Consider the following 17,191-nt stretch of genomic DNA (forward strand, 5'->3'; position numbering starts at 1 on the left):
ATCTGTACCTTTTTTTTTTTTGTTCGGCTGTTGCCTTAATTTTGTTCAACCTAGTTTCACAATAATGTTCCTAGTGTCAAATAAATGCTAATTACTGTATAGGCTAAACATCCAAACTTTCCCTCAAGTAAATGTTCTCCATTTCTAGATTGTGCTGCATGCCGTTAGACCTGTGGACTTAAATGGATGCTCCTGCTCGTGTGCTGTAGGAATGGCTTTATGCAACCATGTGGTTGCACTCCTGTTTCAAACGGCTCACTACAGCACCATGGGGCTGAAAACTGTGCCAACCCCACTGTCCTGCACCGGTGTGCTTCAATCATGGCACCATCCAAGGACACAGGTAAGTTTGATGCAAGTTGTGTCTTTAAAGTTTGTACGTGCACACTGTTGGAATACTTATTCTGGTGTAGATATTTCTGCACAGTGTATCCATATCCTATACCTCATCCATATGAATTGTTCACATGGTAATATAAGATTTGTCTGGGTCCCTCAGATATAGCCATACATGCAATTCTAGAATTACTCACACATCACATTTCAGTATACATTTGTTTCCTTCTATTTTGCAGAGCAGCGGTTGCCTGCATAGGATGTACACCTACAATATGAAAGCCAAAGGCGCTAGGACGCAGTAGTGTCAAATCTACTCTGTATCGCGCTTACGCTGGTAAGTTTTAATTACGGTAATTTACTTATAGACTTTTATCACGGCAGAATTGATTACTGGAAGTGCTCGTCGAAGCAGTGTATCGATTCTTCCGGTTATGTATTTTCAATTTGCTTTTGTTAACATCTAGTTGAATAAACGCCTCTGAAAATGTCCAGATTTGTAAATCATCCTGCGGGTGTTCATTTTAAGAGACAGGAGAAGAGATATTTTGATGATTACTGTGTACATAATTTTTCAAACTCAAAGGAACTTGTAGGTTTTTAATCTAACATAAGCCATGGCTCTTAAACATGCGTGAAAATTTCACCCCACGTCAGTGCTCGTCTAAATAGTGACCACAACGCTGCAGTGTGTATGAGCACTGATATTTTTATTTATTTTTATTAAATATTTCAGTCATTTTTCATTTCACTGTATGTAATTCACACGTTTATTCCAAAATTCGTCGCACTGTTAGCCTGTTAAGATGAATTCAATTTGTAGGATCGTTACATTTCTTTACGGCAGTTTAAGACATTCATTCATCTATTTTCATACTGCTCTTACGATAATAGACCATGGTTTTACTACAAATAAAATACAAAATAAAACAACACGTTAATAGTTAAATCATGGTAACCAAAAATCAGCCATATTTTAACCATGTTTATCAGAAAAAAATTGGTAAAATTCTGTTTAGGATTGTAAATTCACCCGGTATGAAATATGATCAGTAAGAGAAAAACGCTGTTAATGAGAAGACGAGCACTGGACTTCGTCAGGTTAGTTTGGAAATAAATGTATGTATTAATCAGAATGCGCATTTGAAAGGGAAATATATTTACAGGAGGAACATTTCAACTAGTTGAAGATATAATGTAAACATCCTTAGCGCCGCGTCTAGGACATCTCGAGGTATCGCACACCAGATGTGCACTTTCTCAGTTTATGGCCAGCAATATTGTTGTTCCCTTTCGAACGGTCACTTCGTATTGCGTAGCTATACGCAGTGGGGGAAACTCCTTTTCCTCGATTTACTGAAGCCTTTATGTAAAGCGCATTTGCAGCTGCACAGCTAGAACATGAGCGTCTGGCTCGCTCATAGGCTGCGCTGCGGCAACTGCACATCCAATGGCGCAGGCGCCTCTGACGTGCAACCAATGAGATCACTCTGCGTCATACACGTCAGAGCCCGCCAAGGGGGCGTGACCTCAGTCTATAATAGTCCCCGAATTCGCCATTATAGCAGATTTTACTCCTTCAGCGACAAACTTCACGTCTCCGACCATTTATTGAGCCTTCGCCGTCGAACAAGCCTTCAGCCTGAGCGAGCTACAGTTCAGCAGACTACACATCTCAACCGTGTTTCTCCTGACGCCGTCTCTCCTGTGGCTATCCGGCGATATCCTTTTCAATATCTGTTTATTATGTGTTTATATCTGTATCAGCGTTGTTCCATATGCCTCGTGTTATGCGAGGCCTACGAACACGCGAGCTGCATTTCATGCCTGGGACTCTACCACGCAGAGAATGCACTCTCTGTCGGCGGATGTGCGGCCTGCGCGTGCATGCCTATCTCCGTGCTGCGAACTCGGCTAACGTTAGCTCTCTCTCGAGACGGCGGCGCCGCATCACCCGCGCTCCCTTCTCCGGCCCTACTTCAGCCGAGGAAGAAGAAGCGCCGCAGCCAACGGCATCCAGAGAGCACGGACGTTTGTGAATGCACGCCGGCCACGTCCCCGCGTGCTTCACTCACTCCAGCTCAGTCATCTCCGGTCCCGTTCGAGGGAGATCAGCGCCCCCCCACCACCACGTGGCGGGCCTCGTCTCTTTCGGCGGACCCATCGAGGCAGGACTAACTCCGACGCTGAAATGCTTCGGATCCTAACACAGGCCGTCGCGGACCTCGAGCTCGAGTGGAACTAACCGTGCTAGCTGGCACCGACCAGCAAAGCCCGCGAAACAGGCCTCTCAGCCCCGCCCTGCGGCTGATGCCGAACGCTTCCCGCCAAAGCCGTCCTAGCACGCAAAGGAAAGAGAGGGCACGTGTCCCGCGCTTGCCGGACCACCCTCAAAGAAGCCAGCAAAACTTCCCACAGCCCCCTGTACAGTTCAGGCGGCTGGGGATTTTATTATTGTAAACAGGCCCGCAGCAGTGAGCGCGTCTTTGCAAACAAACGCCGTTTTCACGGCGACCCAAATAAAGCACACGAGCACAACACATGGGTTCACGGTCCCCCTTCACTAGGCGGCCCCTCCCTTGTTGTAACACTGACTTCCCCACACGCAAATGCTTGTGCAGTCAGTCCAACATTCAATGTGTGCACAAATCACAATATATGGGTTCACGGTCCCCCTTCACTAGGGGGCCCCTCCCCTGTTTTAACACTGACTTCCCCACACGCAAATGCTTGTGCAGTCAGTCCAACATTCAATGTGTGCACAAATCACAATATATGGGTTCACGGTCCCCCTTCACTAGGCGGCCCCTCCCCTGTTTTAACACTGACTTCCCCAAACGCAAATGCTTGTGCAGTCAGTCCAACATTCAATGTGTGCACAAATCACAATATATGGGTTCACGGTCCCCCTTCACTAGGCGGCCCCTCCCCTGTTGTAACACTGACTTCCCCACGCGCAAATGCTTGTACAGTCAGTCCAACACTCAATGTGTGCAAAAATCACAATATAAGGGCATCAGGTCCCCCTATGTTAGGCGGCCCGTCCCAATCAGTGTGTCAAGCCCTAGCCACACGGGTTATAGCCTGGCAAGCTATCCCCGATGTGTCGAGTTATAAACGCTATAAAGCGAGGCAACTCGCTCCAATTCGCTCGCAGACCCCCAAAGTTTCAGGCGGTTCTCGAGACTTCGGTGAGAAGCAACGTGGGTCACATGCTTCGCACCGATGTACAGAATTCATTAGCAAAAGGGGTGATAGAATTAGTCCCCCCTGTGCTAAAACATACGGGTTTTTACAGCCGCTATTTTCTAATTCCGAAAAATGACGGCGGCCTCAGACCCACTCTAGATCTGAGACATTTGAACAAAGCTCTCATGAGACGGCCGTTCAAAATGTTTTGCTATCAGTTTCACAAGCACAACACATGGGTTCACGGTTCCCCTTCACTAGGCGGTCCCTCCCCTGTTGTAACACTGACTTCCCCACACGCAAATGCTTGTGCAGTCAGTCCAACATTCAATGTGTGCACAAATCACAATATATGGGTTCACGGTCCCCCTTCACTAGGTGGCCCCTCCCCCGTTGTAACACTGACTTCCCCACACGCAAATGCTTGTACAGTCAGTCCAATACTCAATGTGTGCACAAATCACAATATAAGGGTATCAGGTCCCCCTACGTTAGGCGACCAGCCCCAATCAGTGTGTCAAGCCCTAGCCACACGGGTTCTAGCCTGGCAAGCTATCCCCGATGTGTCGAGTTGGGTCATAAACACTATAAAGCGAGGTTACTCGCTCCAATTCGCTCGCAGACCCCCGGAATTTCAGGCGGTTCTCGAGACTTCGGTGAGAAGCAACGTGGGTCACGTGCTTCGCACCGAAGTACAAAATCTATTAGCAAAAGGGGCGATAGAATTAGTCCCCCCCGCGCTAAAAAATATGAGTTTTTACAGCCGCTATTTTCTGATTCCGAAAAAAGACGGCGGTCTCAGACCCATTCTAGATTTGAGACATTTGAACAAAGCTCTCATGAGACGGCTGTTCAAATTGTTAACTATCAAACATATCCTTGCGCAAGTGCGCCCGGGGGATTGGTTTGTCACAATGGATCTGAAAGATGCTTACTTTCACATTCAAATAAATCCTCGTCACAGGCCATTCTTGAGATTCGCCTTCGAGGGCCGGGCTTATCAATACACCGTTCTGCCGATCGGTCTATCGTTGGCACCCCGTACATTCACGAAGTGTATGGATGCAGCGCTTTCTCCTCTGAGATTTCAGGGAGTGCGCATGTTAAATTATCTCGACGACTGGCTGGTGCGGGCACAGTCGAGAATCGAGCTATTAGCTCACAGGGATTTGATTCTCGGCCATCTAAAATGCCTGGGTTTCACAATCAATGTTTCAAAAAGCAAACTAACCCCCAGCCAGAGCATGATCTTTCTGGGCACAGTTTTAGACTCGAGAGCTATGACAGCGTGACTCACACAGAGCGCGCGCTCTCAGTGCGAGCGCTTGCAGGCACTTTCAGATTGCGCGAGCGCGCGCCACTGAAGAAATTTCAGAAACTGCTTGGTCTCACGGCAGCAGCATCGCCAGTACTCCGCATGGGATTACTGCGCATGCGCCCGATGCAGCATTGGCTGAAACGCTGTGGGCCAACTCATGCATGGCAGTCAGGCAGCTTGCGCGTTATGGTGAATCACGGTTGTTTAAGAACCCTGATTCCCTGGCGGGCTCAGAACTGGGACCACGAGGGGGTGACAATGGGAACAATTTCCAGGAGGAAAGTGGTTCTTACAGATGCGTCCAACCTGGGTTGGGGAGCGCTGCACGAGGGCATGCCTGCATCCGGCCTCTGGTCGAGCACGGAGCAGAGCTTACATATCAACTGTCTGGAGATGAAAGCAGTTGGGTTGGCCCTGAAGGCATTTCTGTCGAACCTCAGAGGTCACTACGTCTTAGTCCGCACAGACAATACGTCAGTGGTGGCCTACATGAATCGCCAGGGGGGCATCAGGTCAGGGAACCTGCATGCGATGGCGAGAGACCTCCTCTATATGGGCACAAACCAACCTGAGCTCTCTGAGAGCAGCGCATATCCCGGGCGTCCAGAATGTGGGCGCGAATATGCTTTCATGGGACAACACTCCCCTCGGCGAGTGGTCCCTGAACCCACAGACGGTCAGTCTAATATGGAAGGTGTTTGGCGAGGCCGAAATCGACCTTTTCGCCTCGAGAATCAACACCCACTGCAAATTGTTCTTCTCGAAGAACAGGGACGCGCTGGCCCATGTCTGGCCCAACCGTCCCTTTTATGCCTTTCCCCCCCCCGTCTCGATGATTCCACAAGTCATCAAACGGGTCAGAGAGAGCGGGTGCCCAGTCCTTCCGGTGGCCCCTCTCTGGAAAACCAGATCGTGGTTCCCGGAACTAGTTCAGTTATCGGACACAATCCCATGGCCTGTCCCACTGAGGAAAGACCTCCTCACACAGGTGAACGGGACATTGTGGCATCCGAGACCCGATTTATGGGCCCTTCATGTTTGGCCCCTCAACGGGTACCCAAGGACATTCCTGAGAAGGTTTTAAGCACTATATCTGAAGCCAGGGCCCCGTCGACTCGGCGCCTGTATGCTTCAAAATGGTCAGGTTTTTCCAGCTGGTGCTCGAAAAATCAGGCTGACCCAGAGTCATGTGTGATATCAGTGGTTCGCTCATTCTTACAGGAGCTGCTGGACGCGGGTTGCTCCCCGTCCACGCTCAAAGTGTATGTGGCAGCCATAGCAGCACATCATGTTCTGACGGCTGGCCAGTCACTGGGAAGAAACGACCTGGTCGTAAGATTCCTGAAATGTGCGAGGAGAATGAACCCCTCCAGGCCTCCGTCTGTGCCGCCTCTGGACCTCTCCACGGTCCTGGGGGCTCTGAAAGGTCCGCCTTTCGAACCGCTCCAATCGGTTGATCTAAAAACCCTCTCGCTGAAGACCGCTCTCCTTATGGCGTTGGCATCTATCAAACGAGTGGGAGATCTCCAGGCGCTCTCTGTGAGCCCTGCATGTTTGGAGTTGGGTCCAGATGACTCCAGAGTCATCCTCAAGCCCAGACATGGTTACGTTCCTAAAGTGCTCTCAACACTGTTCAGAGCACAGGTGGTGACATTATCAGCCCTCCCTCCTTCTGCAGAGGATGGAGAGGTTAATCTTCTCTGCCCTGTCTGAGCGCTGAGAATCTATCGGGAGCTTTCTGCGTCTTTTAGACAATCAGAACAGCTTTTTGTCTGCTTTGGTGGTAGATCCAAGGGGGATCCAGTCACTAAGCAAAGACTGTCTAGATGGATAGTGGATGCTATTTCTATGGCTTATACCGCAGCGGGTCAAGTTTGCCCTATAGGTATCAAGGCCCATACGACCAGAGGTATGTCTCGTCATGGGCTTGGTCATCTGGCATTCCCATTAGTGATATTTGTGATGCGGCCGGCTGGTCCTCGCCTTCCACATTTATGAGTTTCTATAATAGGGAAGTGCCTTCCCTGCAGGCGAAGGTGCTTTCGGTATGATTAAGACCCGTCGGTGGCTGGTCTTGTCATATATTACTGTGCACTATCACATTCACATATATATATAAAACCCGCTGCTGGCTGGTTGTATTCATGCATAAACCCGCTGTTGCCGGTTATATTTACATATATATAAAACCCGCTTTGGCCGGTTATATGACATATATAAAACCCGCTTTTGCCGGTTATATTCCATACATATATAAAACCTGCTTTGGCCGGTTATAATTTCATATATAAACCCACTTGACTGGTTATATGTTCATATACCAATAACCCCGACAGTGTCTGGGTTCATTGGTGTAGTATGTTGGGTTATTTCTAACTGATGTGTACTATTTTAGACCTGACGGTGTCTGGTCTATTTATACATAATTATGCGGTTATGGCTTGTTCTGTATGCTCAGGGGCCTGAGTTGCAGTGGCAGCCAGTTACTCAGTGCGGCGTTTTGCATGGCGTCCCCACTGCGTATAGCTACGCAATACGAAGTGACCGTTCGAAAGGGAACTACTCGGTTACTCACGTAACCTCAGTTCCCTGAGTTAGGGAACGAGTATTGCGTAGCCAGCCGCACTATAGTAACATGGCAAGTTGTCGCTTCAGTCGTTAAACCTGCTATAATGGCGAATTCGGGGACTATTATAGACTGAGGTCACGCCCCCTTGGCGGGCTCTGACGTGTATGACGCAGAGTGATCTCATTGGTTGCACGTCAGAGGCGCCTGCGCCATTGGATGTGCAGTTGCCGCAGCGCAGCCTATGAGCGAGCCAGACGCTCATGTTCTAGCTGTGCAGCTGCAAATGCGCTTTACATAAAGGCTTCAGTAAATCGAGGAAAAGGAGTTTCCCCCACTGCGTATAGCTACGCAATACTCGTTCCCTAACTCAGGGAACTGAGGTTACGTGAGTAACCGAGTAGTTTAAGCACATTATGGAATTAAGATAATGTCTGTACTATGTTATGATTAAACCTGAATCCGATTATTCATTATTACTATTGCTGAAAGTCCAATAACATCAGCAATTTTTAAATGAGAACATGCAGATAGTTCTTTATATCAGATTAGCTACACTGTCGCTTGTAAATCATTGGGAGTTATTAACTGATGAATGGTTTCTGTTACTTGTGTTTTTAGGACCCCTTCCTGACCCGACGGTGTTGTCAGTTGGAGCCCAACTACGCAACCATCAGCCACAACCTGGCATTTGCAAAATCTTATACGGCCTCTCTGACCTGACTTTAGTGGACTCTAAATTTGGACTGGTCCCTCGAGGTTCAGTTCTTTCTTATCAGTGCACACCAATAATACCCCGAGAAATCATTAAGCATCCAGAAGCTCCCTCATTCCCCCAACTTCCATTAATTAGTGGCTTAACATTAGAACGGCATCTACATTTTGTCCCCAATTGTCATCAGTTTTATCAGATACAGAGTTTAGAACTAACCCGTGAATGTGCAAGTATCATCGAAGAGAATACAAGGGGGCAGTCGGAGAATCCTTTGTGGAAGGAAGTCCGACAGCCCCGCCTAACTTCCAGTAGATTCGGCGAAGTTTGTAGCGTTAGAGGGGAGTCATCTAGTCAGGCTCTGGCAGCCAGGATCATAAAGGGGGTAAGGCAAACACCTGCCATGAAAAGGGGTATTGACCTTGAGCCAGAAGTTTTACAACAGTACAGTGACCTTTGCAATGTCAGTGTCGTCCTTCTGGTTTCGTTGTGAATCCTGATGCGCCTTACCTCGGTGCTAGCCCTGATGCCAAAGTGAATGATCCCACTGCAAATCCACCCTTTGGGTTAGCTGAAGTGAAATGCCCAGATGTTAACAGTATAACAGAGGTTACACATGTAAAGTTTATTGGTGGTCAGGCCAAACTAAAAAAAAATCACAAGTATTTCTGGCAAGTGCAAGGCCAGTTAGCCATAACTGGTTTAAAATGGTGTGATTTCATTACATCCACACAAAGTGACCTCACAGTAGAGCGAATTTGGCTTGACGAGTCGCTGATCAGTGAAATGAAAGGTAAACTTGATATATTTTATTTTGCCACATATATGGAAACGTACCTGAAACTAAAGTAAATCTATACATCCCCCCACCACACACACACACACACACACACACACACACACACACACAAACAAATGGGATCTCTTTCTGATTTTATTTATGGAACGGACATACCTACTCTCTAATCATCACCACCACCACATGCATGTGCGCACGTACGCACACACAAACACACACAAATGTTCCCACACTCTTGTACTTAATCCATTAATGAATTGTTTTAATTGTAAATTAAATGTATGTAAATATAAATGTAATATGAGTGTCTGATTTTTTTTAGTGTATAAATGTTATGTTATTGTATTAATTTTCACATAAATTCATTTTTTTTATAATAGATGTATATATGTCATGCTATATATATATAAATATATAAAAATAATAAATGCTATGTCATGTTTTAATGAAATAAAATGAAACCAAACAAATCTGAATCATTCATCATATGCCTACAGGTCCTTCTCAAAAAATTAGCATATTGTGATAAAGTTCATCATTTTCCATAAAGTAATGATACAAATTAAACTTTCATATATTTTAGATTCATTGCACACCAACTGAAATATTTCAGGTCTTTTATTGTTTTAATATTGATGATTTTGGCATACAGCTCATGAAAACCCAAAATTCCTATCTCAAAAAATTAGCATATCATGAAAAGGGTCTCTAAACGAGCTATTAACCTAATCATCTGAATCAACTAATTAACTCTAAACACCTGCAAAAGATTCCTGAGGCTTTTAAAAACTCCCAGCCTGTGTCATTACTCAAAACCGCAATCATGGGTAAGACTGCCGACCTGACTGCTGTCCAGAAGGCCATCATTGACACCCTCAACCGAGAGGGTAAGACACAGAAAGAAATTTCTGAACAAATAGGCTGTTCCCAGAGTGCTGTATCAAGGCACCTCAGTGGGAAGTCTGTGGGAAGGAAAAAGTGTGGCAAAAAATGCTGCACAACGAGAAGAGGTGACCGGACCCTGAGGAAGATTGTGGAGAACGACCGATTCCAGACCTTGGGGGACCTGCGGAAGCAGTGGACTGAGTCTGGAGTAGAAACATCCAGAGCCACCGTGCACAGGCGTGTGCAGGAAATGGGCTACAGGTGCCGCATTCCCCAGGTCAAGCCACTTTTGAACCAGAAACAGCGCCAGAAGCGCCTGACCTGGGCTACAGAGAAGCAGGACTGGAGTATCCACAGTCAGTGATGGTCTTGGGTGCCATGTCAGCTGCTGGTGTTGGTCCACTGTGTTTTATCGAGGGCAGGGTCAATGCAGCTAGCTATCAGGAGATTTTGGAGCACTTCATGCTTCCATCTGCTGAAAAGCTTTATGGAGATGAAGATTTCATTTTTCAGCACGACCTGGCCCCTGCTCACAGTGCCAAAACCACTGTTAAATGGTTTACTGACAATGGTATTACTGTGCTCAATTGGCCTGCCAACTCTCCTGACCTGAACCCATAGAGAATCTGTGGGATATTGTGAAGAGAAAGTTGAGAGACGCAAGACCCAACACTCTGGATGAGCATAAGGCCGCTATCGAAGCATCCTGGGCCTCCATAACACCTCAGCAGTGCCACAGACCGATTGCCTCCATGCCACGCCGCAATTTCTTTCTGTGTCTTACCCTCTTGCTTAAGGGTGTCAATGATGGCCTTCTGGACAGCAGTCAGGTCGGCAGTTTTACCCATGATTGCGGATTTGAGTAATGAAACAGGCTGGGAGTTTTTAAAAGCCTCAGGAATCTTTTGCAGGTGTTTAGGAGTTAATTAGTTGATTCAGATGATTAGGTGAATAGCTCGTTTAGAGACCCTTTTCATGATATGCTAATTTTTTGAGATAGGAATTTTGGGTTTTCATGAGCTGTATGCCAAAATCATCAGTATTAAAACAATAAAAGACCTGAAATATTTTAGTTGGTGTGCAATGAATCTAAAATATATGAAAGTTTAATTTTTATCATTACATTATGGAAAATAATGAACTTTATCACAATATGCCAATTTTTTGAGAAGGACCTGTATGTTAAGGGTTTCACACTGGGACATCACCCTTCACATCCAGAGGGCCATGGTAGTTGGACATTAGGCAACAAGTTGCCCATAGCTGATTGACGGACCCTGAAAGGGTCAAAGGAATGGTTGTGTCCCAGATATGATATTCCTTCACTCTTCTGATGGCTCTCTCCACCAGGATTCTTAGTCGGGCGATGTTCTGGGTTTTTTCTGTGTCCTCTTTGCTGAACCTGGTACCTCTTTTGAAGGGGGGGATTATGAGGGTTGCTCCAACATCAGACAGCATCTGGTCAATGACAAAGCCTTTATCAGCCATGATAAGCTGGAAGTGCTCAAACAGGCTGAGGATCCCTGACTGGCGTGTAATTTCTCGATCTGATATTGAACCTGTGAAAAGCTTTGAGATAAAGGTGATACCACATGGGGCAATGCCAATTAGACCTTTGAAAGTATTGGTGTTCTTGTAGGAGGAGAATGTTTCTGACTGGAGGGTAAGTGATGATGGTGCCTCACATCTGAGTTCTGTGCAGTCCAGAATAAAACGCACGTTCGGGCAGTACTGTGCAAACTTTGGGGGGATTGTTGCTTGCACCTGTTCCCTTGTCATCCAGATTGGCACTGACCCCAAAACAATGAATAGATAGTTGGCCCATGTAATTATTATTCTACTCACCGTAGTGAGACTAATGCCAAATATGTCGGCAATCATCTTCTCCTTCATACCAACGGCAACTCGACAGCAGTAAAGAAACAGTTCATCCACAAGTGCCAGCCTCCGGTTCGGCTCGGTTTCTCCAATGCCATGACATCGCTTGCCCTCTGAGCTCTGCTCCAGTAGACTAGCCTAGATGCTGAGGGGGCAACCGATTCCCAAAACGACCAAAACACCTTCTCTGATTGAAAACGGGTGTAGAACCGGAATTCCTCATCAGTGGCACAGTATCTGTTGATGTTTAGTGTGCATGACAGGTCACTCAGTTGTCTTTCTAAACTTCTGACCTTAGCCTCCAGTTGCCTGATGGTTTCGGCAGCAGCATCAGCATCTAGTCCACCTGCGGAGTCGCGGGTGTAATTGTGATCACTGGCGGGTTCTTGATCCTCCGCAACTGTAGGCTGTTCGTCCGCGTTCTCTATAGCAGAGTCGCTATTCTGAAACTCTTCAACTAACGTTACTTCAAAACGCGCATTAACCCGATCGAAAACTGACTGGCGAAGCACACGAGTCTCCCCCCAGCTGTTCCACGAAAATCGGCTTTGCGAGACGTAAATGCTTTCCTCGTCAAAGTGCAAGCTGCACACAAACGTACTACCCCGACTTATATGGAACGAAGGACCTTCGTCCCTCCTTATCAATCTCACCCAAGCCTTGCGGAGGTGTTCGTCTTTTGGGAAGTCATGGAAGCTAAGGTATGGCTGTCTTTGTTTTGATGTTGAACAACCCGGTACACTGCAATAGCACCGGCGAGAGGAGGCAGCCATAGTTTATCTGGTAACTAAGTAACCACCGGAAGTGCGAGTACACTGCTTGGCGATTTCGAACGTTCCAAACCAGGAAATGCGATAAAGGCCTATTGCTTCGGCATTTACAGATATGTTAATTTCCAGTCACTTCCCGATGCGGGAAGATCTCGACTTCTCAACATCTAGCAATGATTGCAGACTTTAAGGGGGCATACCATGTTATGAATATCATGATCTGTGTGTATATACAAAAAAGTAAAAATACGACCATATCTGAAAAAGGAAAAAAGCCAAGCTAAAAGAGAGCAAGTTGGCCATTGGCTGTTATGCATATACTGTAGTAGATTTCTCTTCAATAGAAGTAAATGACATATTTACATAAGTGTTGAAATTTCACAAACAACTATTTTACACCATATTAATTCATATTATTAAGGTCCTTTAATACATAAAATTTAGATCTACAATATTAGAAAAGGCGTACAATCGATGTAACACAATCTTTCCTGGTGACTACTTTAATCCACTGATATGTGTGATAGAAATATTTTGTGTGATGGGTATTTCCACATTAAATATACAGAGAAATGCAGACTAAGGATGCTCCTAAGAAGGCCACACATACTTAGCCAAAATTGCTTAACACTGTAAAACTATCAGCCATATGATTAGTTTTATCATAACAAACCAATCACCGGATCTAATCACAGCGAAGAAGACTCGAGTGACATTGTTTTTACTCAATCGTATGATTTACATGTTCATGTATCGTTCTATTCAAGAGACTCAATTGGTTGTTGTGGCTAGCGATCTCCCAGCCATGAATAAAACCATTTCTACAAAAAGCAACTTGGGAGCCATGTCGGGTATATGCTGTGCATCTGAGGGATGTATTCTACGCTCAAAAGACAACAGATCATCAAGTATCATTGAGGTAATGATAGTAGCTCTTGACGGGACACCGTCACCTTACTTCAGGTAAGTATCGTATCAAGAAGTCAAATTAGTTGGTTAGGGAAAAAAAAAATCTAAGCCCTATATGCTTCTCTGTTTGTTCACCAAATTCCCTATGAGGTTCATTCCCCAAGGCAGGGTATTTATCTCTTGTCTGTTAACGCTGGCCCACTCTGTGAGTAATTCAAGCGACCCGATCCAGCTAGACGAAGGGTGCACGTTCGACCTCAGATTCGGATACCCGGATCAGTAAGACCAGATGTATTTACCAAGTTCACTCAAGCTAAGTTTCATCTGCGCTTCACGAAAATTTTCCTATAGCCGTCGCCAGAGTCTTTTGAGGTTTGATGTAGTCGCTAAACATTTTATGTTGCTAGTGCTAACGAAGCAAGGTTGCCATCATTAAGGCAGATCTTCTCGTCAGACGCTTATGATATTCTGAGATTTTTATCCGGCAGTCAGTAGTTTAATTTTATAACTAAGGTCACGCACCTTCCTTGCCACTGCAATGCCTTAGCTACATGCTTTAATTTCAGGCTTCCGATGGCTTTGCCCTTCAGTCAACTCCGATCCATCACCCTGCCTTCCTCTAACAGAGAAATGCTAAATTAGATGATCTGCTTAATCCAGCTAGACCGTACTTCACGAAGGCACGACTCCCTTCAAGCTCATACTTCTGCTTTGTCTCAGTTATAATGTTTTGCTTTTCTTCCAGATTCCTCTATTCCCATCCTGATTAGTAATTATCCTGAATCGTAATTAAATTTCTTAATCCGTAGTTCGCTCGCAGGTATTCAATCTTACGCAAAGTTATCAATCCTAATTCTCCAGTCTTTTCACTGCAAACTTCCATCGCTTATTACTCAAAGGCCTAGCTAAATCCCCTAGCACTTCCAGAAAAACGCCCACCTATTACCTCGTTCTTTAACCGATATTAATCATCTCTATCCGCTATGATCTCTTTCCATACATGCATATTCTGCTAAAAGCCGTGTTTTATCTGCTTTTACGGCTTCATGTGTCCGGGGGATTTCAGTTCAGAAGTTTTATATTTCAATCCTGCCCGTGGTCTTAAATCGTGAGTAAATTCTTTACTTTCTTTAGCACTCTAAGAATGATGCTCAAGGCTTCGGCGTCACCCTAACACTTCAAAATCAATAACAATTTTGTCCCTTCACATCTGTTTTAAAAAAGTCCTAAAATCTGCACTATAACTTCATATTACACCCCTCTATTCATATTATCTAACGGAGCACTTTCTAAGGCCTGGTTCAGGACTCCTTTAACTACTGTTATCAAAAGCTACTGTCTATCCCCCTCTCTCTATACATGCCACTCCGTCAGAATTGGGGCAGCCACTATAGCAGCCGAAAGAGGTCTATTAAGATCATGGGCAGATGGTCTTCCATTTGAAATAATTTTAATAACCAGGTTGCATCTCTACAGTTTACATTAGTTGCAATAAACACATTTTAATCCATAACTGAGGCAAAACCTGGCAAAACTTGGGGGAGAGAAAGAAACGTAAAATAGAAGCTTACCAAACAAGTCATCATCATCATTCATATCTATCATTGCTTGTCAATCGCGTTTCCATTATTGCAGATTTGCGTAAATGTTTTGCGATATTATCTATCTTTTTTAACCCGTAATTGAAAAACGAAAAATGAACGGTTGTTGTCTTTTTAAAACGCAAAGTTGAACACAATTTTAATTTGAACTGGCTACACCAACTGCTGCGCAAAAAAAAAGTAAATATCGACAGACTTTTTCAGATTTTTGTTTAAATGACTTTTTGCCCCTTTATTAAACATTTTAAATATTCACAAATTAATATGGAAAACATGTCGATTTTACTGGTTTTCTAAGGCCAAATTAGAACCTGGAATTTATATTTTTCCCGCGGTGATGAATGAGAAGAGCCATAGCCTGTCTCTGGAACCACAGCCCACAGAAAGGTTATTTATAGGTGAGTTATCGGCTAATGCGTCTGATAAAACAGCGAGGCAGTTTAATAGTTTATTAATAAACTATTGTTTTCTAAGTGTCGGCTAAAAACATATCTGTCACAATTCCAGACTCTGGAAGTTCCCTCTCTAGTCACCAGAGGGCGCCCTCGCCCGAATATTAACTCCCTTCATTACATTCATCTCTCACAGCCGCTCTGACTCTAATCACCTCCTCCAGCTGTTCCCCATCTCCTGGGCTTTATAGCCATCTCTCTCACTTCGTTCCTTGCGAAGTTTTGCATTACCATTGTGATCAATTCTGAGCGTTTACCTCCTGTGAAATTGTCTACCTGGTTTGACCTTGTCTCTGTTCCTAGACTCCCCCAGTTTGCTGCCTGCCTACTTCGACCATTGCCTGGATAACCGATACTGATCTGCCCGCTGCCTGTCTACCTTCTGCCAGCATATCAAGACCTCGTTTGCTCGCTGCCAGCACTGACCCTTGCCTGTTCTATCGAACCCCGTTCTGGTCTTATGATCCCCTGCTTTACCTTCTCAGCATTATAAATAAAACACTAAAAAGCTGCACATGGATCTCTCTGACTCTGATTCTGAAGACCCGCAACACATATCTCCATCTCCGCTGTTAAGCAGATGCGCTTTTAGAGAGAAATGCACCTTTCATACGGATTACATAATCAGGCTATTTGCTTTCGATTCGAGTTTGTTTTTTTAAAAGTGGACATTTCAAGCTTTAGCCTACATTTTGTTTCAGTTCTCGCTCTCCAGTTCACGGAGATCATGAAAGCGCGTAGCCTACTGATTGTTTTGTTTTTTTATTTTACAAAAGCACAACGTTTTCTTGTTATTATGAGTTTACACAAATAAAAGTAGTTTCGAATAATGCATTATTATTTTCTGTATGACCAGAAATAATAGACTATTTTAAGTTGTTTCCACTGTTGATAGGAAAATGCAAGTGTTCGTGCCCGCAAATATTTTAAAAGGTAATGGAAACGCGGCTATTAATAAGCTTGATATTAAGTCACACTGAATATTGATTACTTGGTCAACATACCCTTTTAAATTGCAATGGGATTTGTGGTGCTGGTTTCGGTTGGCCACGATTCCTGTTCCTGTGTAGACAACTGTTCCGATGATGGCCTTGGGAGTGAGGTCAAGTGCGATCGGTCGGTCGGACCATGTAATTACCGCTTATGCCTATAGATGCCGCTAAACACCACTAAACGGAGATATAAATTTTTTCAAAGCAATGTACAGTTTTACAGATGTTATCAGATGTTTTCGCGGGCCGCAAGAAATGTTTTGGCGGGCCGCCATTGGCCCGCGGGCCGCACTTTGAGAACCTATGCTATATAAGAACTGATTCGAAATCATCCTCGAAGCCCAGCAAGCTCTCCAATAACAATCCAGGTAAATCCTCATGCAAATACTGGTGGTGGTACTATGAATACTGAGCAGTAGCTCTAATACGCATTATCTGATAAGCCATATTTGTGTTTGTCTCTGTGTTGCAGTTCTGTCCGCGTGGCTTGTCTTCAGCCTGTCTCTCGTCTTTGTGTGATCCTTGTCCTCGCGGTCCATCGTGGCCGGTTCGTGCGGCCTAGCGGCCTTGTCTCATGAAACTTGTCTTTCGTGTGACATTAGCGGCCGTTGTGACTCCTAAGCGGTCTCGTCTTTGTGGTCTCCCATGGCGGCGTGGCCTACTGTGGCCTTGTCCTCCAAGGCCCATCGTGGTCTAGTGACCTCTAGAGGTCTTGGTTTCATGTGGCTTTATGGCTGTGTCTATGTTTAGCTCGTCTATGTGTGGCCTTTAGCGGCTCTGTGGC

The 17,191-nt window shown here is 45.2% G+C and overlaps 2 protein-coding genes and 1 long non-coding RNA gene across 7 annotated transcripts in view; 1 reads left to right on the forward strand and 2 right to left on the reverse strand.

The window, feature by feature from the left end:
• LOC143715301 (NACHT, LRR and PYD domains-containing protein 3-like) overlaps positions 1-17,191 on the reverse strand; it is a 113,052-nt gene that overhangs the window by 42,438 nt on the left and 53,423 nt on the right. The window lies entirely within an intron of this gene.
• chordc1a (cysteine and histidine-rich domain (CHORD) containing 1a) overlaps positions 1-17,191 on the reverse strand; it is a 155,807-nt gene that overhangs the window by 26,888 nt on the left and 111,728 nt on the right. The gene's annotated exons all lie outside the window — the stretch shown is intronic.
• LOC143715370 (uncharacterized) lies at positions 611-9,214 on the forward strand. The gene is made up of 2 exons (XR_013195732.1): positions 611-673; positions 8,031-9,214. It is a non-coding gene; the product is annotated as an uncharacterized LOC143715370 (long non-coding RNA).

Source organism: Siphateles boraxobius, unplaced genomic scaffold (genome assembly GCF_051911475.1).
Source record: "Siphateles boraxobius isolate OS27281-9 unplaced genomic scaffold, OSU_SipBor_1 6, whole genome shotgun sequence".
NCBI classification, from domain to species: Eukaryota; Metazoa; Chordata; class Actinopteri; order Cypriniformes; family Leuciscidae; genus Siphateles; species Siphateles boraxobius.